A 15,847-nucleotide genomic window follows, 5' to 3' on the forward strand; every position below is an offset into this window, starting at 1 on the left:
CCACAGAAAAACAGTGCATAAAAGACACAATACAACTCCTGACACTGCTTGCAGACAAAGGGTACAAGGTGGACAAAGACAAACTACAATACTGACAGAAGGAAGTGGTATATTTGGGACAGTGCATGTCCACAGCAGGAAGAAGGATAAGCAGAGACAGAGCCACAGCAGCGAGGAACACACCACAGCATAAAACTATCAGAGAAATGCAGGAATTCCTAGGTCTGTGCAAATATTGTCAAACATGGGTATTTGAATATTCAACATATTTCAGACCCCTACTGCAGGCACTCAAGGAAGCACAGAAAATAAAGGCACACTTGAATGGACAGGCCGAATGTTGTGACGATCTCAAAACTGCTATCAGCAGTGCACCACTATTAGCAACCCCTGATTACAAAAAACATTTTTCTTATTCTCACATTAAAAATGGACTGGTTATGACAGCAGTACTGACACAGCCATCATCACAGAAACACAAGCCATTTGCATACTACAGTGGCCTTTTAGACCCAGAAATGCAAGGCCACTTCCCATGCTGGCAAGCATGAGCTGCTGCAGCATTTGTTGAACTAATTGTACATTGAGCATTTAGTGTTTCCCATCATAAAAATAAACTAATAAACACTCACCACACAGAGAGCAAGTGGGTATGAGGTAATCTTGACAAATCCATCCATCACCATAGTAAGGTGTCATACAGTTAACCCAGCTACATACAATGCCACACCTGTTGAGCCTGAAGACAATGTTCATGATTGTGCATTTTTGAACGAGAACCAGATGAATACAGCAGGGTAAGTGAAGACCTATTGACACAAGAGTAGTGATCTATGTAGATGAGTCATTGAGTGGAGATCAAGGGAGTGGCCAGAGAGACACAGGTACAGCAGTAATACAATATGTGAAGGAGCAAGAAGAAAAAATACAAATAGTTATGCAACAAAGATGGCCCTCAGGCAGCAGAACTTGTAGCACTCTTAGAAGCCCTAGAAATATCAGCATACAATGATTTCACCATGTATACAGTACATTAAGGATTGTCAAGGTGGAAAAGAATAGGGTACAGAAGGGCTGATTGGTCACTAGTCCAACATGCTATCTTGTTAGGCTAGATTAATCGAGGAATTGAAGGTTTCCCCTACACATAACAATAGTGAAGTGCGCAGCACACTCCAAAGGGAAAGATTTACGGGGTAATTCATAGAATTTAGCGCACAAGTGGCGCACGCGGCTGATGCACAATGTGCGCGTGCGAATCTCTGCGCCTGCCGCGTGCGGTAAAATCCATTTCCGCGCACAGCGTATTCATGGATTTTAGCTACCAAAACCAGCCGTGGCGCACAGTGGCGCAGCGACCCTGCAGCAGCGCCAGTTATGCCCCCAAGAACGCCCCTCGCGCAGGGAATAGCCATCAAAAAGCTCCAATCCAGCTCAAAGGGCTGCGCTAACCCTGTACCAGCACAGCAAGTGGGGAACGTGTATTACTGGGGTTCGCGGGAAGTTTCACATGCGATAGGCCCTGTGCAAGTGGGGTACATGTATTACTGGGGTTCGCGGGAATTCTCGCACGTGATTTCAGCAGCGTACGTGTATTTCAGGGGTGCGCGGGAAGTTTCACACCCAATAGGCCTTGTGCGAGTGGAGTACGTGTATTATTGGGGTTCGCAGGAAGTTTCACACACGATAGGCCCTGTGCGAGTGGGGTACGTGTATTACTGGGGTTCGCGGGAAGTCTCACAACCGATTTCAGCAGGGTATGTGTATTTCGGGGGTGCGTGGGAAGTTTCACACGCGATAGGCCTTGTGCGAGTGGGGTACGTGTATTACTGGAGTTCGCGGGAAGTTTCACACGCGATATGCCCTGTACGAGTGGGGTACGTGTATTACTGGAGTTCGCGGGAAGTTTCACACCCGATAGGCACTGTGCGAGCGGGTTACGTTTATTACTGGGGTTCATGGGAAGTTTCACACGCGATTTCAGCAGGGTACGTGCATTTCTGGGGGTGCGCGGGATGTTTCACACGCGAAAGGGCCTGTGCGAGTGGGGTACGTGTATTACTGGGGTTCGCAGGAAGTTTCACACGCGATAGGCCCTGTGCGAGCGGGGTACGTGTATTACTGGGGTTCGTGGGAAGTTTCACACGTGATTTCAGCAGGGTACGTGTATATCGGGGGTGCGCGGGAAGTTTCACACGCGAAAGGGCCTGTGCGAGTGGGGTACGTGTATTACTGGGGTTCGCGGGAAGTTTCACACGCGAAAGGGCCTATGCCAGTGGGGAACGTGTATTACTGGGGTTCGCGGGAAGTCTCACACGCGATTTCAGCAGGGTACGTGTATTTCGGAGGTGTGCGGGGAGTCCTACACGTGAATTGGCAGTGTGAGTCCTCCCAGGTGTTCCCTCTACACCCTCCACGGCCCCTGCTGGCAGCCCACACCACAGGGGACTACCCTGAACCCCTGGTCATGTCCCGCAGGCAGCCCATCCACCATGGGCACGCCCCCCAGCCAAGCCACATGTCAGCTTGCACTACTGATCACCAACTCATGTCCCCCTGGACCCCCACCCCCAAGCAGTGCAGGGCACCTGCCAGCAGGCCCCCACTCATGTCCCACTCATGTCCGTCCCCCTGCACCCCCACCCCCCAGCAGTGTAGGGCACCTGCCAGCAGGCCCCACTCATGTCCCCCTGCACCCCACCCCCCAGCAGTGCAGGGCACCTGCCAGCAGGCCCCCACTCATGTCCCACTCATGTCCCCCTGCACCCCCACCCCCCAGCAGTGCAGGGCACCTGCCAGCAGGCCCCCACTCATGTCCCCCTGCACCCCCACTCCCCAGCAGTGCAGGGCACCTGCCAGCAGGCCCCCACTCAAGTCCCACTCATGTCCCCCTGCACCCCCACCCCCAGAAGTGCAGGGCACCTGCCAGAAGGCCCCCACTCATGTCCTCCTGCACCCCCACCCCACAGCAGTGTAGGGCACCTGCCAGCAGGCCCCCACTCATGTCCCCTTGCACCCCCACCCCCCAGCAGAGCAGGGCACCTGCCAGTAGGCCCCCACTCATGTCCCCCTGCACCCCCACCCCCCAGCAGTGCAGAGCACCTGCCAGCAGGCCCCCACTCATGTCCCACTCATGTCCCCCTGCACCCCCACCCCCCAGCAGTGCAGGGCACCTGCCAGCAGGCCTCCACTCATGTCCAACTCATGTCCCCCTGCACCCCCACTCCCCAGCAGTGCAGGGCACCTGCCAGCAGGCCCCCACTCATGTCCCCTTGCATCCCCACCCCCCAGCAGTGCAGGGCACCTGCCAGCAGGCCCCCACTCATGTCCCCCTGCGCCCCCACCCCCCAGCAGTGCAGAGCACCTGCCAGCAGGCCCCCACTCATGTCCCCCTGCACCCCCACCCCCCAGCAGTGCTGGGCACCTGCCAGCAGGCCCCCACTCATGTCGCCCTGCACCCCCACACCCCAGCAGTGCAGGGCATCTGCCAGCAGGCCCCCACTCATGTCCCCTTGCACCCCCACAACCCAAGCAGTGCAGGGCACCTGAGCAGGCCCCCACTCATGTCCCACTCATGTCCCCCTGCCCCCAGGTCATGACGATCCTCAATCATGGCCCATATGGCCAGCCTCCCCAGACCAAAGACCCAACCAAGTATTGCATCCACCCACATAGAAAAGGTAATTACATGATACAACCCCAATGGCAAGTATGTAAATGAACACATGTCCGTCACACACACACAATGGGTGCAAGTGAATGTGAAAACCCATATCATGACATGCATGAAACCAATGAGATAATACCACACATTGAAGTATGAAGAAAACAATGTATTAAACACAACATGAATGTAATTAAAATCCAACACACAACAATGGGAATAATAAAAGAAAAGCTGCATGTCCGTAAAAGAATAAAAAACAAGAAATCATAATCCAAAGAAATCCAAAAGAAATGGTGTCCAAAGTCACAGTCCAACAAAGCAAATCCAAGGGAAAAAAGAAAGTGAAAACTATGTACAGATGAACAATCCAGGGTCCATGAGCCCAACTGATGAAATGAAACCTATCAAAAATACTACCTAATAAAAAACTATATAGAAAAACGTGGTGCATTGTCCAAGCGCAACCAAAATAAAGAAAAAATGAAAGGAAACCTAACACTATCTAACTGTATACAATGGCAGCGGGCAAGTCCAGCGTCTCATTCTGTAGTGTCCCGGGCTAGGGCATCATCGAACTCCATGTCTATTTGCCAGAGGCGCGCCTCTGTCCTGGCCCCAAGGTCTCGCAGGGAGGCACTCATGGCCTGTTCCGACTCCCTGCGAGTTGCCTCGAGGCACTCTGCCCGCCTCAAAGCCCGACGCATGGAGAACTCCGCCCTGACCATGGTGAGCCGCGCCTCTTCCGCCAGCCGCCGCTCCGCAACTATCTGCTGGCCCAACTGGTGCCACACGGAAGACACTCCCATTCCTGGGTCCTCCTGCCCTCTGGCCGATGCCTGCCCCTCCGATGTTGATGGCCCCGAGCCATCATTGCAGACCACCTAGAGCCTGCTCCTGCTGCTGCTGTCCATGTGCCTTGTCTGATGGTGCCTGCACATCCTCCATCAGCTGGTCTCCAGTTGCGGTGTCCACCCCTGCTGGGCCGCCGACTCCCGACTGTGGCAGGGATGTGAGCTACACCAAGCTGGCTGTGTTGGTCGGGCCAGGTCCACAGGGGGCCCTGGTGAAATCTGGGCCTGAAGACGGTGTGGAGAACGACTGGCGCATAGTCTCCACAGAGGAGGAAAGGTCCGCCAGAGTTCGCGACACATGTAGGAACCCACCAACCAGGGCCCCTCCCAGCAGTGCCATGTCAAGACGCTGCTCTCCATGATGGCGTGCGTTCTCCACCCAGGAAGAACGCACGTCATCACGAATGACAAGCGTGCGCAACGCGACCCCAACCAGGACGGAGCCCATACGTTTGTGGGACCCCTCGTCCGCAGGTAGTGGAGAGGCAGATGACATGACACTCTCCCCTACCTGCGGACGGGCCTGGGACGGGGCCTCCCTGCTGGTGCATGGTGGTGCAGTCACAGTGTCAGGGACAGCGACATGCACAGGCCCCTCCACGGTGACCTGTGCTGCCTCCTGACCCTGGCCCTGGACTGCACCACTTGCACCAGTGGTACTACCTCCACCAGGCCCCATGTGTGGCTCAGTAGCGGGCTCCTCCTCCTCTGTGGAGACCACCAACCTGGATGTCTCCACACCGTCCTCCGCCATTGGAAGTCCCTGTGGGGGCTCACCCGGCCCTTCCGCCACAGTCGTTGTGGCAGATACAGCACCAGCCCCCTCACTCCCAGATGATGGTAATTCCTGGGAGGGTGGCTGGGCCTTGTGTCGCCGCCCAGTGGAGGCATCCCTGCTGCTTGGCTCCACAGCGCCGTCTCCGCCCTCTTCTTCACTTGACGCTGCGTAGAGGGAGACATAGAACACAAGCATCAGGGTACAGTACAAAATACCCTCGACAGGAAGCAATAATACATGAGTGGCACTGTCAAATGTCACTTCCATCCTGTCATTCCACAACACATGGGTGAATGCACACAACACACATGCAGAAACAGTCCCGACGCCTGCAATCAACATCAACATCCATGTAGAAGGGCCCCTGTAAACCAAGATGTTGCCTTCAAAGTCACATGCATCCATGGTGTTTCAAAGTCACACAGACACTTCTCAGGCACACACACACACATGTGCACCATACATGTACATGACATCAGCACCCATTCCTCACCCCCCTCCATGTCCAGGAACAGAGACAGCCATGCTTTCATGTGTGCATTCCGCATAGAGCTCCCCATGTTGCATTAAAACACATGCACCAACCATGTGGTTCCCACATAACTGGTCTCACATGCATGACCATGATGTCCCTGCACACACACATCCATACATGGCCTATGTCACACACACAGGCAAGCATCAGACTACCAGCACACTGCAACACGCCCTGTCTCACACAGCAATGCTTGGCCACTTACTGCTCAACTCCAGACAGGTCTGCCTCCGAAGGATCTGGGCATGGAGTACTGGGCCTACGCGTTCCAGGACACTCATCTGGATGTTACTCATGCGTGCCCGGCCCCCCTCCTCAAAGGGCTAGGCCTTGTGGAGGGTCCTGGACCTGAAGTCCTCCCAGCACTTCTCGACGTGCTTGATGTCGTGGGTTGCCACCCCTTCCGCGTTGATGGCAACCACTACGTCGTCCCAGATGCTCTCCCGTCCTTCCTTGTTGGCGCGTGATGTTCTGAAGAGGGCATCATAATGCCCCAGGACATTCTCCACCAAGACACCAACTTCAGTGGCAGTGAAGCTGGTGGCCCTCTGCCTCTTTGGCTGGGGGTTGCCAGTGGTGCCAGATGGAGATGTGCCCAACATGGGAACCCCAGAGGCATGAGTGGGTGGGCAACTGGATCCTGGGGCTGGGCTGTGGAGCAATGGTATCCCAGTCGGGAGTCTTCTGTTCCAGCAGGGGTGGACACAGCAACTGGACCCCTGCAGATGGCTGATGTGCAGGCACCAAATAGCAGGGCACGTGGGCAGCAGACAGTCAGGCAGCAGCAGATGGCAGGTGGGAGCGTGCTCAGGGCTCTGGGGGGGCAGGAAAATGGCCTTCAGGGCAGGAGCGTGGTCTACCGTGTGTGTACGCGTGGCCAGCTTGATACGGAGTGATTTGGCACGTGAAAAAATTGCACGTCAGCGTGTAATTCAAGGAAAGGCCCTTAGCGCGTAAGCGCGTCAGCACACGTATGCAATTTCATTGGACCAAAGGCCCTTAGCGCGTAAGCGCGTCTGTGACGTATCACGCACAGGCATTGCCCTTTCGGGTGTAAAACATCACGCGAACCCCAGGAATACACGTACCCCACTCGCACAGAGCCCTTTCACGTGTAAAACTTCACACGAACCCCAGGAATACATGTACCCCACTCGCACAGGGTCCTTTCGTGTGTAAAACTTCACGCGAACCCCAGTAATACACGTTCCCCACTCGCACAGGGCCCTTTCGCATGTAAAACTTCACGCGAACCCCAGGAATACACGTGCCCCACTCGCACAGGGCCCTTTCACGTGTAAAACTTCACAGGAACCCCAGGAATACATGTACCCCACTTGCACAGGGTCCTTTCGTGTGTAAAACTTCACGCGAACCCCAGTAATACACGTTCCCCACTCGCACAGGGCCTTTTCGCATGTAAAACTTCACACGAACCCCAGGAATACACGTACCCCACTCGCACAGGGCCCTTTCGCGTGTAAAACTTCACGCGAACCCCAAGAATACACGTACCCCACTCGCACAGGGCCCTTTCGCTTGTAAAACTTCCTGTGCACCCCTGGAATACACGTACCCCACTCGCAAAAGGCCCTTTCGCGTGTAAAACTTCCCGCGCACCCCAGTAATACACGTACCCCACTCGCACAGGGCCAATCGCATGTGAAACTACCCGCAAACCCCAGTAATACACGTACCCCACTCAGTATATACGTGCTTTTTATTTGTGCACGCTTTTGTAATGCACAGGGACACTAGTGCCTGCCTTCGTGTGGCGGATGTGTTTAGGCCTGTGTGTGTCTTTGCCCGTGTGTGGGTTTGCCCTATTTGATTCCATGAATATGTGTGGTTCGCGTGTGTGTGGGTGTTCCGTGTACTTCCCAGCAGTACTTCCCCCGTTACGCCTTCTTTTTCACGTGTTATTCCCCATTCCGTGTGTTACGCCCCCTGTTCCGCCTACTTTTGTTGTGTGCGCTGCGCTATGTGCGCTTTCGCTGTGCACTTAGCGCATGCTGTTTGGAGATGTGTGCGCCATGCAGAATTTTGGCGCACATCCTGGAATTTACACGCGCACAGACTTCCATGAATAGCTGTGTGCGGGTTTCGTTGCGATTTTCGCACTGGCACTGCGTTTCGCACGTTTTCGCACACTTGCGCCGAAAATTTCAGCGCACATTAATTCCATGAATCGGCCTGTTAATTTTGTGCGGAATTGTAGCTGCGGATGGAGCCAGAAAAAAGGAAATTTATATACCCTTTCCACAGGAAAGCCAAACAGCTGTTACATCAGTTCATCAAGGGAAACTATCAGAAACTTACACTGCATTATCAAAGGAAAACATAATTGCATTTCAAGAGAGAGCCCCAGCAGAAAAAGCACTGTGGGTAAAAGAGGATGTAGCCTGTCACCCACAGAAATCATATGGAGACACAACAGCACAAGTAAAGTAGTGATGCCCATAGAGCTATTAAACATTGCCCTAGAACAGCTCCAGTTTCCTACACATGCACCTAAGCAGCACATTGCTGCTGACATTAGTGAGGACTGGTTTGTGCCAAATTTGCCTGAACAAGGTGATAATTTCATAGCAAACTGTACTACGTGCCACAAGTGTCATACTGGACATACACTTGAGACTCTAAAGGTAACATTTTCCCACCCCACCAGGCCATTCAAGGAGCTCCATATAGATTATATTGTTATGGTGAACAGATGCAGCACATACAGGTATGCAGTAGTTGTAGCATACCATTATTCCTGAGGGATTGAGGTAGGCCCTTGTGTCAGCACATATGGCAAATATGCAGCATGGTTTCCCATGAGAAAGTTGTTACCCAGGTGGTCTGAGGTCTAATAATGGGTCCCACTTTGTAAATGAAATTCCTTGGCAGGTCAATTGGTCGCAAGGAATAAGACATAAGCCATATACCGCATACCACCCACAGGCAAATGGAGGGGTGTAAAGGTTAAATTGTTTGCTAAAAATAAAGTTGACCGAGCTGTTAGACACTCTCAAAAAGAGCTGGCTTTAAGGCCTGTCTTTAGCCCTGTTCAGTCTGTGCACCCTAATGAAGTGGTGACGGGAAGGAGGACGCATTCCCTGGCTGTGTCCACATGTACAACATCTGACGCACACAAAAGTGCAGATTTATTGGAGATGAATTTAACGAATATCTTAAGAATATGTGAACCTGTGCAAAGTTAATTTATTCGCAGCTAGAAATCAAAGTGCAGAACCTTGCCCCAACTGACGAGCACGACACAGCAACAGTAGAACCTCTTCAGCTACAATCCAGTGAAAGTCTACGCCAGACAGCACATGCAATCCTGGAATCAACCAAAGGTCACTGGACCTTTTGAAGTGGAGAGAGCAACAACAACTGCAGCAAAGCTAAGAAATCATTGCACCTGGGTGCATATCACAGATCTGTGCAGACACACAATCGCAGCACTGCAGCATTGATGAGCAACAGGCGTTGGGACTCAAACAAAGAATCAGCAACGAAAGTTGGATATTTGTAAAATAGACTCTAAAAAGAGCGCATTAGACAAATGTAGCCTTTTGGACACATCAGAGCAAGTGCAGCAGTTATTATCCACGAGGCCAAAGTGAATAATCATAGAAATGTTAAGAATGTGTCCATGGGTGTATGTTGCATATTATTCTTCGTCTTCTTTCTTTTTCATTAATGGAATGATTGAAATTAGGTTTTAGAGGTAATAAGCATAATGATACAAAGGTAGAGAATGTACTTACACTTAGAATTAACATTGTGACCAGACACAAATGACAATTGAGTGAAGAAGTCAATAACATATTAGTTGAACATCATTCGGATGGTACCCATGTATGGTAAAACCTTATGAAGGCCATTAGTAGGGCCCAGGTAAATTCGTCATGTCACATATGTGGGCTTATCGCACATGTGGTTGGCACCCCCAGACTGTTCTTAACCCAGGAAGTGCCAACTTTAGAGGCACAGTGCTTGGCACTGTTAATACTTTGTAGAAGGCAAGGGCAGTCCCAGGGACGCACAGTTTGAATACAAATGGAAAGACGATCCAAAGTGAATGTGAATGGATGGGGAAATATGAAGAAGCCCAGTGTCCAGCAAAACCATAAATGGTTATAGAAGGTGCACGATTCTGGAAAAAGAAATGGGTGAAGGGGCAGGCAGTGTGTAATGCTGAGGAGCTAATGGGATTTACAGAAGGAGAAATAATGTAAACTGACAAACTTCATTCTGTTTCTGGGGCAATGGAAGAATGCCAGTTGGAGTAAAACCAACTGCAATTGAACATATGTGACACCAGTACTAGATGAGGAAACTGCGCATATCATGGACATCCTGTGGCAATGTGTTACAAAGGTCTATTTTTACCTGCCACCCTCACGGAGCAGGCTCTGCTTGGTAACTTTGTATGCCCCTGTAATGATGGTTCCGGAAAGCCATGTAAAATTGTCCAAAGGACAATCCCAATGCCCTGTGATGCCCCCAATGGTCGTGGGACAGATGAACTCACAAAACGATCAACTTACTTTTCAACAGAAGCCACCGAGGCCTTGGAAAAGGTATCTGCACAATATAGACTCTTTTCAAAAACTGAAATATTTTTCAGCTAGTTGCTAGGTCCTGGAATACAAACTTCAACAAACTCAAAATGGATACAGATTATCCGTTGGAACATGATGGAACCTTCGAATGCCACAGAGAATGGTCTCAATGCAATCCACGAGGAACTTTGTGCCTTCGGGCTCATAGAACTGCAGAATTGAATGGTGCTAGACCTAATAACAGCATGGAAGGCAGCATCTGTGAGAAGATCAGCTGCACTTGCTGAACCTACATTCCCTAATGAAAGGCATGTCCTTCACTGCTCATCGGTCAGTTTTTACCAACTTGTGACCTTCGTTAAGATATGTTTTGATGTACGGCCTAGGAACATAAATTGTATATTTCTTTTGAACACAGGCTTCAGAACTCAGCTAAGCCAAAAAATGTTGACCAATCGATGTGCAGTGTTTTGTCTTTGGCTCTGGGGGTCTGAATATTTTTGTTGCAATAACATGACCTCACATCGCAACTCAGGCCTGGAAAGATGGTCACCAACCCCTTGCCTTAATTATCACTGCACCGCATTTAATTGCAACTTGGTATGTGTGCATCTCTCTGCAAGAGCCTGGCTAATGTTTCTGCTGTGGGATGAAGATGTTCATGCATGGGTGATGGCTACTAGGTCTCGAGGCCTACATGTACTGTTTATTTAATTAGTGTAAGGTTACTATCATTCATTATCATGCTCTTCTATGTTTTCCCTAAGTAATGTTAAATGCTGCTTATCTATTAAGGACACATGGTTATGTTCAAATATAAGGTGATTTCATTATGGTTTCACTGAAGCAAGGCTACTAGTTCTTTTTTGGCCTACACAGGAAGTCTGTTTATGTGGTGCTGCTTTGCTTCTGCGTTGTATGCCTTTGTCACATTAACTTTTGCAGCTTGTATTTTCATGCACGTTTAGGTCGTTGTATGTATTCTCCAATATTACTGTACTCCACAGCAAGTGCCTCAAAAAAAAAAGGTCAATTACAAACACTTTGGAAATTGATGGTTTAATGATTTAACAAAGCAAACAAGCAAAAAAGCTGAACATAGATTGAGGTGAATCACCAAGTAAGATAAGTGCCATAGTTTAAGGTAGAATGTGCTAAGTATAAAACTGCCATGAACGAGTTTAAGAAATTATACTTGCCTTCAAGAATTGATCAAGCAGCTGATTCCATTGAACCCTTATTCAAGTTCCTCCGTGAGCAACATACCCTATTTTGGGGGTTTAATAATAATACTGTATCCAATGACTGCAATCAGATGCAACTATTCTTCAAGAACAACATTTGCAATTTACAAGGAGCTATAAGAGACTCCCTGGTGAACATAGACACCAAAGACCTCAGGGACGTAGAAGATGTGGGCGAAAATGTGGATCTCCCATGCACCTTTATATTCAAGGAATTCTCTGTATCAGAAACTAAGGACCTTATGTTTCTCTTCATCCAACTAATTGTTCTGGAGATCCATGGCCTTTGAAGATTATTTTTCAATGTGCTGATACTCTGTCAATCATAATCTTGTGGATTACAAATGTATTATTTAGTACACCAATCATTCCTAATGACTTGAAGCAATCCTGGATCAAACCCCTTTTGAAGAAATCATCGTGGGATAGAAAAATGTGTGCTAACTATATGCAAATCTCAAACATTGCTTTTCTTGTAATGATTCTGATTAGGGTGGCTAAAATGCAACTTCATGGTGACTTGGAGTTAGAGCATCAACTGGGAGATAGACAATCTGGGTTATGTTCTTTGAGAAGTGCTGAAACAGCTCCAATTGATATGAAATATCTGACAAAGGACCTATGGGTCTGTTGATGGTACTCAATTTGTCAGCGGCATTTGACACATTGTATCCAAATATATTGTTGAAATGTCTCAAGGAGACTTCTGATGTTTTCAGTTACATCTATTTCTTGGGCTGCATCTTTTATATTAAACAAACTTCCTGAGTAAAGATTGACAACATTTCATCAGACGCTGAGATTTTAACATGCAATGTGTCTCCAGAGTCCTGCAGCTCCCCCTTGCTGTTCAACATTTACATGAAAGCACCTGCATGACATTTTGGCAGAGCTGGGAGTCATCTTTCAGAGTTATGGGGCCAGCACCCAGATTGTTTTTCAGCTAGTTGGAGGACTACAGGACATCCCGGATTACCATTTTATAGTTCTCTGGGAAATTAGATCTTGGCTGTCTTGATCACACCAGCACCCTGGCTAGAGTCGTAATATGCTTTCAATCTGACTACGTTTATGTAGGTTCCACGAAGTACATCCAGCTCTAAGTAGACTACACTGGCTTCCCACTTGTGCTAGAATCAAATAAACCTCTGATAGTAATGCATAAGGCACTTTATTGTGCCTTCTCTCTTTATCTGAGACAATCCAAACCACTCCCGTTGTCACAAGTTTTGTAGAAATTACAGTTTTGGCAAGTCATGTATGTTTCTTGGGCTAAACCTAGAAGGTATTCCTCTGAGTAATAGGGAAACCCAAATCCTCCACAATTCAGAAAGAAAGAGAGGATCTTCCTGTTTCAACAGGCATTTGCCAAACGTCCCCATCCTAAACTGTTTGCTTTTTTCTTCCCTTATCTTAATAGTTGGCATTTGAGCACTGGGAAAGCTTTGGGTAGCAGAGCCTAATGATTACTCAAATTACCTAAAAAAAATATAGTAAAGAAACACAATAGCCTGCTATATCTTTGCTTATCTTTCCATTCACAATAAACATAAAAATCCACTTGTACAAAAGCAAATCTGAATAACTATTCATGACAAAAAAACTTAAGATTCTGTCCAATATAAACATAAAAATTGACATTGGTTGCCAGATTAACAAAAAATATTGTTAGAATACATCATAAAAAATACAATTCACTTAGTTTTTCTGAAACCAGTGTTGGCCTCAGAGAAACATATTTACTTTACTGTTCTAGGGATTATTCAACTCTAAAATGTTTTACAACATTGATTTCTACCATGGACATAGAGGAATGTTTGGTAGGGTTGAACTTGGTGGTTCTATGTCATAAAACTGCAGGTCACAAAGTGTATCAGTCCCTGAAAAATCTTTGTGGCGTGTTCAGAACTCCTGCAAGACAAAACGGCAAACATAATAAATATGACCATCTGTGTCAATGAAAGGTTCAGTACATCCTATATTGGTATATTCCCAGTCAGTTAACTCCCCATCCAACTAGACCAACGCATTTTGTTCTTGGAGCTCTGATAGAAAACGTTTCATAAACAAATGTTTTAAGTGGGTCTATGGCCTAGGTTTACTAAAAGCATATTATAAGTGTTACATTGACTGGAGGCTGTGCAGAAGCCTCGTGCATAGCATCCTCCCCATCTCCATGACGGATGCTGCAGGAGCAGTGTGTCCACAGCTCCCTTAGACGATCGAAGTAAGCCGTGCTGGGCTTTATTATGCTGAATTGAAAAAAGGAAATTTAAAAAGAAAATCGAATAATTCGAGGGCGAGCGCTTTTGTGATGGAGATTTATTTATAACTTCATCTTGATGCACACATGTTTTACGTGGTTTTTGAAGGTGTACAACTGTATTAGAAAGCCACTTGGCTATTGAAATATGCATGGCAAATATCCACTCCAAAATGGCTGATGCATCCTTGTGAAGAGGAGCCACCTGCAGCCCAGGCAGCTGCCCCTATGTGATTGGGTAACTCTTTCATTGAAGAGCTAATCCGGGCACCAGCAAGAGGATGGCAGCCCCTTCAACCTAGGCCCTGTAAGTAAGGCCCCTCATCTCATCTCTCCTCTCTTCTTCACCCTTTAATGGTGGAACTAAATGGGAAGTACACTTGCCGGGCCTTGCCTCATCCAGGTGTATCATTAATGTCTATCACAATGTCTATCACACTGGCACTATCTTGGTTCAGGGTCATCAACACAAACTCCCATCTTTGACCAGCGCCTGCTGTCCCTCATTAACTTTCTTCCCACACCTGCTACTCCTCTCTGTCCCTCCCTCCAACTGGTGTACACGCCCCTGTAATCCTCCTCAGAATCCTTCAAAGGTGGTGATCTCTTGCATCTAGCCATGCTTAGTGCTTGTTCTGCCATCAAACACTCTGACGACATATGCCTCCTCTTTGAAGACCTTGGACCGTTACATGCTTGCTCTTATCGAGACATGGTTCAGTGTCAGCTCAGTCACTACTTTTGAATACTTTCTCCTTGATGGCTATACGATCATCTCCAAAACTCACCCGAACCATGCTGGCAGTGGGGTTCTCTGATCTTCAGTGAGTGGGTCCCTTATTTCCTCATACCCACCCAGCCTTAACTCTACCTTTGAGAGCTTAGTTTTCAAGCTGGTCACCTCTGCCACCTCCTCTATGACCATTGACACTATCTACAGACCACCTGCTGCTACCACCATATTCCTCTCCAAATGGGCTGATTCTCCTCCTCTCACATCACAACCTCTCTCTAAACTCCTTCTCCTGGGTGACCTTAACATCCACCTTGTCTCCTCAGTCACAGCATCCACTCTCTTCCGTGACCTCTGCACCTCACTCTCCCTCTCCATTCTCTTCACGCTCCATAAAGGCATTTGCAGCACCAACACCATTCAAGCATTACCATTGCACGAGGCTCTATTTACATACACAGTGACATTTTGATTGGTTGGTTAGAAGAATTCTTATTCAGGCCAGCAGCGCCACACACAGAAGCCCCAGGAACAGTTTTCAACATTACACATTGAGGCAGAGAACATGAGGAAAGACACAGTCATCATAACAGGCACAGATGAGGAAGGGATGGAGTGGAGAACAGTCCTATGCATGGGCCCCTCACTGCAACTAAGAGAGATCACAGATGAACAGCTATTTGCAAACATAGTACAGCACAGGGAAGTGCCACAGACAATACTGACAGCCGCAGAAACACCTTCACAGCTACACAAAGAATTACCACAAATGCCGAGTCGACTAGGAACAAGTAACCCACATGACGTAGGGTGACAGACCAGCATAGGGGCAGATAAAATCAAACTCAAACAAGGTGCCATACTCATAGAGTGAAACAATATCCACTGTCCCAAGGAAGTAGATGAGGGAATTTATGACATGATCAAAACACTGCGTGACAAAGGCAGCATTGTGTCTTCTGACTTACCATGCAACATGGCCATATATCACTTGAAAAAAGCAAAAGGAGCATTGTGGCGATTCATTCCATGATCTCCACCCTCTAAATTATCTAATCGAAGCAGAATATCCGCTAGTGCCATACCCTGCATCAATATTGTGTAACATACCCACGGACACAATTTATTTTTCTGTGATAGATCTTAAGAATTTATTCTTCACAATACAACTACTCCCAGACTCCCAATACTTGACCCTGTTTTCATATTGTGGGAAAATA

The sequence above is a fragment of the Ambystoma mexicanum genome, chromosome 5q (assembly GCF_040938575.1).
Source record: "Ambystoma mexicanum isolate Mex_15411 chromosome 5q, UKY_AmexF1_1, whole genome shotgun sequence".
Lineage (NCBI taxonomy): Eukaryota > Metazoa > Chordata > Amphibia > Caudata > Ambystomatidae > Ambystoma > Ambystoma mexicanum.